Raw genomic sequence first — 6,000 nt, 5'->3', positions numbered from 1 at the left:
TATTCCAATATTCTCTACTATAATGCTGTTAAGTCACGTTTTGAAGATGGGAAAGTGAAAGGCTAAGCAATGTAGACCAACACACAGAATTATCAAGGAGTTGAACCTGACCCATCCTGCAACTACATTTTTTGAATAGAAAAATTATCTTCAAATGGAAAGAAAAGCAGAAATCTCTACACTTCACACTGAGTTACTATTCAGGATAACGAAGATTTCAAGGAATAAGGACCAGCTTTTGCTATCCTTCCACTGCAACTGTACCTCATGACTTACTGCCCAAGAACAAGGAACAAGATTATATGGCCGCAGGAATGTTTGCATAGAAAAAAAATTTGAGTTGAAAATACTTAGGTTTACAATCTAATAGCTCAAAATGTAAGAGTGAAAAAATAAGGAGGATTATTGTAGAAAAGGAAGTCATTTAATCAAAGTCACACATGTCAATCGAAAAAATAAGGGTGCTCTTATGATCTTAGAGTGCACATAGAGTGCTCTAGTTACAGCACCATGTTCTCTTTCCTAGACAAAATTGTGCAAGAAAAAAATGGAAGGAGCCTTCAAGGGTCATCTGCTCTTTTGTGGGAAACCAACCTTAGGTCAGTGACCTACATTATTTCCAACAGATGCTTGATCTACCTGTTTGTAGACGCCTCCTATGATCAAGATTCCATAACCTCTCTAGGCAATCCATCTCTGTGCTTAATTATCTTTATGTTTATGATTTTCCCCACAGGCGATCCTAAATCTTTCTTGTTGCAATTTAAACGTATTACTTCTTGTTCTACCTGTGCAAGACATGAGGAAGGTTTACTCCCTTCCTCTTTTCTTCTAATTTCACATATCTGAAGAGCATTATTGCATCTCCCTGCAATCTTGTCTAGACTAATTTCAATTCCTTCAACTTTCCTTGCAGGTCATATTTTCTAGACTCCTGATCCTTCGTGTTGAATTTTGTTGATCTTCTGTGATTGGTCTACATGTCTTTTGAAATGAACACAGTAATTTGATTTAAATTCATCCGAGCCAAGTAGAGCAGAAGGATTACATCACATGGTTTATTAATAATATTCCTTATTGTCCTTGTGGAATAGCATCTTCTTCCTTTTTTTTCCTCCCTAGCCATTTCTTTACTTTGTGATTAGTAATTTAATTCTAATCCGTCCCAAATATACTTTTAGGTTTCACTTCTGGATGCCTGCACAGTTCATGATCTGCACTTTTAATAAGATTTCTCTCTCTTCTGTCCCCATTCTTTCACAAAAGTACTGAATAATACCATAGAAGTCTACTGCATAACCCTGCTCATGACATATTACCTGTTTCTCAACAAGTTTTTGTATCATGCATTATTACCTTGACTTGCTTATAAAAATGCTGTTTTAAAACAATATCAAAAGCTTATTAGAGGCAGGATAAAACCTCTATGTCTTATCCAAGAGCCTGTTGCCATGTCAAAAAAAGAGTTTAGTTTAGCAAGATTTCTTCTTAAAAAAAGTCACAATAGCAGTTTTTCCTCACTTGCAATCTTGCAGGCATTTTCAGTTCTCACTTACCAACTCTGGACCATAGAGTCTCCTGACTAGATTTCTGTTTAAAGAGATGGGAGATCTAAACAGCCTGATTGGGGAATAATTTCCTGATTTGCAAGGTTTCCTCTCTGAACCTATCGCCCTCCCCAGAAATCTCTGCCTCAGTGGTGTAAGCAGTCTACAAATCTCCATATTTGTCTGAAGATAATGATATTTAGGTTGTTTAAATACCATCTGCAGCCCTACATTTACCTTCCAAATCTAGGATTGAAAAAAAGAGAGAGAGAGAGAGAGAGAAAAAATCGAAGTATTTGCTCCTTTTTGGAGAGACATCAGTTATGCAGGACTGGATGTTGCAGCTGTGCTACTGTTAGCCCAGCAACTGACCTGGATTATGCATCACGTTGGGTGCTGCTAACAAGGAGGCTACTGTCCCTGCTCCCACCCAAGGAAATCCAGCTGCGGGTGTTTCTGCATAGGCCCCTACAGACAGATCTGCAGTTGCTTTGCTGGACCTGGGCCAGCTCCAATTTGAAAGAGGAGCAGCTTGGTTATAGTGTAGAGCTGTGCCTGAACTGTGCCCTGAGTCCTGCTGAAAGCACAGGGCTGCTCTGAGGGAGCTGCATGCAGCTTTTGAATCTACTCTGCTTCATCTGCTGTCGAGCTGTAGTCCAGATGATGTGAGTGCAGGTCTTTTTGCTGTTCGCAAAAGGCCACACAAACAAATATGCTTTGTAATGTGTATTCAAAGCAGTGGCTACGCCTTCATTTTGGAGGGAAAAATAATCTCTTTTACTTTGAGAAAAGTTAGTAATAAGGACTGTTTAAAGCTCATTCCAGATGTTATCCTTTCATGTCTCTAAATGTCCTTTTAGGTGATTAAGCAAGCAGTATTGTCTCTTTCTCTCTCTTTTTTTTTTTTTTTCCCCTGAGGGGTGAAGACATTGAGAGAGTATGGGTCTTAAAGGCCAGGGTGAGTGAGAGAAACACTGGGAACAAATTTCAGATTTTCAGTCCTGCTGTCTAGTCAGACATCCTAGAACATGCAACTGCTGGTTCATGGGACATGCTCAGACATTGGGGACCTTCTCTGTGGTACCCAGGAGAATGAGAAGGCAGAGGAAGAGAGCTCAACTAGTTTGCAGAGATGTTGAAGTTGAGATATCCTTGAATTTGGCCTGCATATGCCCTAAAAGACAAAAGGTGGTTGTTACCTGCCACAGGCACAGCACAAGAAGCCTTTGGTGGCCAAACCTCTTGTTCTCTTGCTCACCATAACAAAACCACCCAACAGCCACCAGACACTTGTCAGGTACTTTAGAAAGCTGATGGAACTCCAGATATGCTAATCAGAAGAAGAAGCTAAGAGTTCCCGGATGTCCGCTTCTTTCACTACTTGACCAAATTGTCATCTGGATCCTGAGGAAATCCATCAGGGTTGACCTCATTGAACCGTGTCTTCCCAAATCAGGGAGTTCAGGTTAGTGAACCAGGGCAGCTGCCTGCCTTTGACCTGGTGGAAGGATCCATGCTTCACAGCTTGCAAACACTACGTAATTCATGAGGTTCTGCTGTTTCTGTGGAGTCATTGCCACCAAGACAATGGACAATGTGTCCCTTAGCACAGCATCATCACTGAAAGTAGTTTTCAGTCTGTATTTCAGATCTTCAGGTAATGTTTTGCAACTTGGCTTGACTCAAAAGCCCAGAAATAGAGAGGGTGAGTGACTCCTGTCTGCCATAATGGCTAAAGATCTGCGTCTGCCTTAAACTCCTTCTTCTTAACCCTAAGACACCTCCTGTTTGATTTTCAGAATGTAATAAACAGGGAAGATTTAGTTCGTGGTACCTTTGCAGAAAAGCTCAGACTATACAAATAAGCATCTTGCAGCAGCAGCAAGTAGAGGCAGGTTCCAGAAAGGGAAAAAATAGTCTGATGCATGTCATCTTGTGGTTTTTTGTTAGATTAATGAAAAGCCCACACAGCATAATTATGTTTACAATAAGCTTACGGGAGTTTTCCCACAAGGTAGAGGAGAGTCATAGAGGGATCAGGTTAAACCAATTATTTAACCTTTACAGAGCTAAACTTGCAAGTGTGTCAGTTCAGAGGGAGAGAATAATGTTCTATTTTATTGGTTCCTTAGGAATCAGTGTATTAAAATAGTTTTTTTCCTTATTCCATCATGTTGCAAGAGCAGGACTGCAGGTCCAATTCAGATGACCAGGAAACAAATTGTTGGAAACCTTGATGACTTATATATTCCACTTCTAGCAGAAGTTTTCTCTTATCTGTGCTCAGTTCACCATCAATGAGCCTCACAAAAATAATCTAATATGTCTGGTAAGGCTCCACAAAGAACATGGCATCCCAGATGAGGGGTTTTGATGACACAGAGAAGTAAATCATTTTATTTGACTAGGAGTTGCTGCATTCCCTAAAATCAAGATTGACTTTACTGGAGCTGGTCTTTTGGTCTTGAAACAAGTGGGCAATAGTGGAAAGCACTGAAAAGAAAACAATATAGTATCATTTATCAGTTGTTTTGCAATGTCAGCTCTCTATTGTTCTTACATAAAAAAATTACATACTTCTTGGCTTTCCTAATTCATCAGAGAGACATGCAGTTGTTCTGGTTTAGACATTAGCATTTGTTTTGTTTATTGCAGTTCTAGTGGGCAAAAATCAAGTAAACCTGATTAATTCAATGGTCTACCTACATTTTTTTGCAAAGAATATGGCAAACTGTGATAGAGCAGAGCTTAAGAAACATAGATATGAATCTCTAGAGGCTACGTTCTATGGACACTATTAACAGAGCATCTGTCTAAATGATCCTCCAGCTAGCACTAGGCATTTTTTATTTTTTTTGCTGACAATTTGAGAATGTGAAAGAAAAACCATAACAGCTCAAAATTCAAGCACTTTGGCAAACTGCATCTTGGGGGAACATCCAGAACACTTTGTGTGTTTAATCTGGATTTAGGAGATTTTTATTTTTCAGAGAGATTAAAAAAAATAGAATTTCGTAACTTATTATCGTTTTTGTCAAAAGTACTGAGGAAGTTCATTAAATAAATAAATAACTCTCTGAACCCTGCCCTATTACCAGCTATAAAACTGGAGCCAGCACCATCAAAAAATAATCAGCTAGCATAATAGAAGAAAACAAAATAATATACAAATGGTCAACATGAGGCACTCAGGCTACTTGGTTCAAAGTGATTAATGCATGACTTCCCTGCTTGACCCTGCCCCTTTTTGGGAATAGCTGGATGGCCCCTACCTCCATCTGCTGCTCCAGCAAGGGCTTCCCAATCTGCCCTAGGACTGAGCGCCAATGTTCTGTGATGTGTAGTAGGACCCCACAGGGAGATGTTAACCTTTTCCACTTGTGAATGCCTCCCAGCACTGCTCTCCTCATCTCTCCCTGTACCCACTTTGCATGTAGCAGGTCTCATTTATATGGTGATTTGGCTAATCAGCACACAGGGTCAGGAAGGTGTGCCTCCAGGATGCGTACAGACTGAACCTTCCAGTCCTACACCTGCTGACATTTTGAAAATATCTTTAGAAAGAACCACTGTTGGAGCAGTCAAGAACAAGAAATCAACAAGAAATGAAGCTAGCTATGACTGCTCCCAACCTACCATTGATTTATCTGACCAAGTCATAGCTCATTCTGCAGGCATGAATCTGTACATCACACCAGCATTACTAAGACTTCTCGTTGGCTTTTGTATGACTTTAACTAGTTAATGCTTTGAACACGCAAAGACCAAGGTCAATGTATTCAGTCATGGGGTTTCCAGTTCAGCAACTACATTTCTCCTTGAGTAGCTAAAAGGTCTGATTTTCTAGCTGTGCTAGTCAAACATGGTGATTTGTAAGCTTTTCACACCTTTGAAAAATAGGTCAATTATCTAGATACTGTAATGGAAATGGCTGACTCAACTTTCAAACAGGAGTGGGAGTGGGAATATATGTAGTAATGACCTCAGGTTTTTAATTTCACCTATTTCTCTCACCTTTTTAACCATAGCAGTCAGGGCCCTGCAGAAACAGAGAAACCAAGAGACCTCATTAAGGGATTACATTTTCTTATTCACCTGTGTTACTGCAAATGAACTGTAACAAAGCTTGGGCAAATGGAAGATTCCTGTGATATTTCACCTCTAAGATCATGTCCTTGATCCAAGTGAGAGAATAATGTATAAAAAACTCTAGTCCAAGTGGGACTTATCACAGTGTCTTTTAAGATTGCTCAGCAAATACTATTATAAGACTATTTTTCAGTTCTTTGTGATTTTCCCAAAATTTCATGTTGGGGTTGAAATATTCTGTTTTGTTTCCTTGTTTACAATTTTTTTTCTTTTTTAGCAGGAGGAGGAAAGGAAAAAACTTAGGCTAAATGGTTTGCCATTTCCAAGAAGAAGGACAAAATCAAATTTGGTGTTAAATTCTGGG

Source organism: Tinamus guttatus, unplaced genomic scaffold, assembly GCF_059628265.1.
Source record: "Tinamus guttatus ecotype Peru unplaced genomic scaffold, ASM5962826v1 Tinamus_guttatus_pri_ptg000080l, whole genome shotgun sequence".
NCBI lineage: Eukaryota > Metazoa > Chordata > Aves > Tinamiformes > Tinamidae > Tinamus > Tinamus guttatus.
This window is presented reverse-complemented; position numbering follows the sequence as displayed.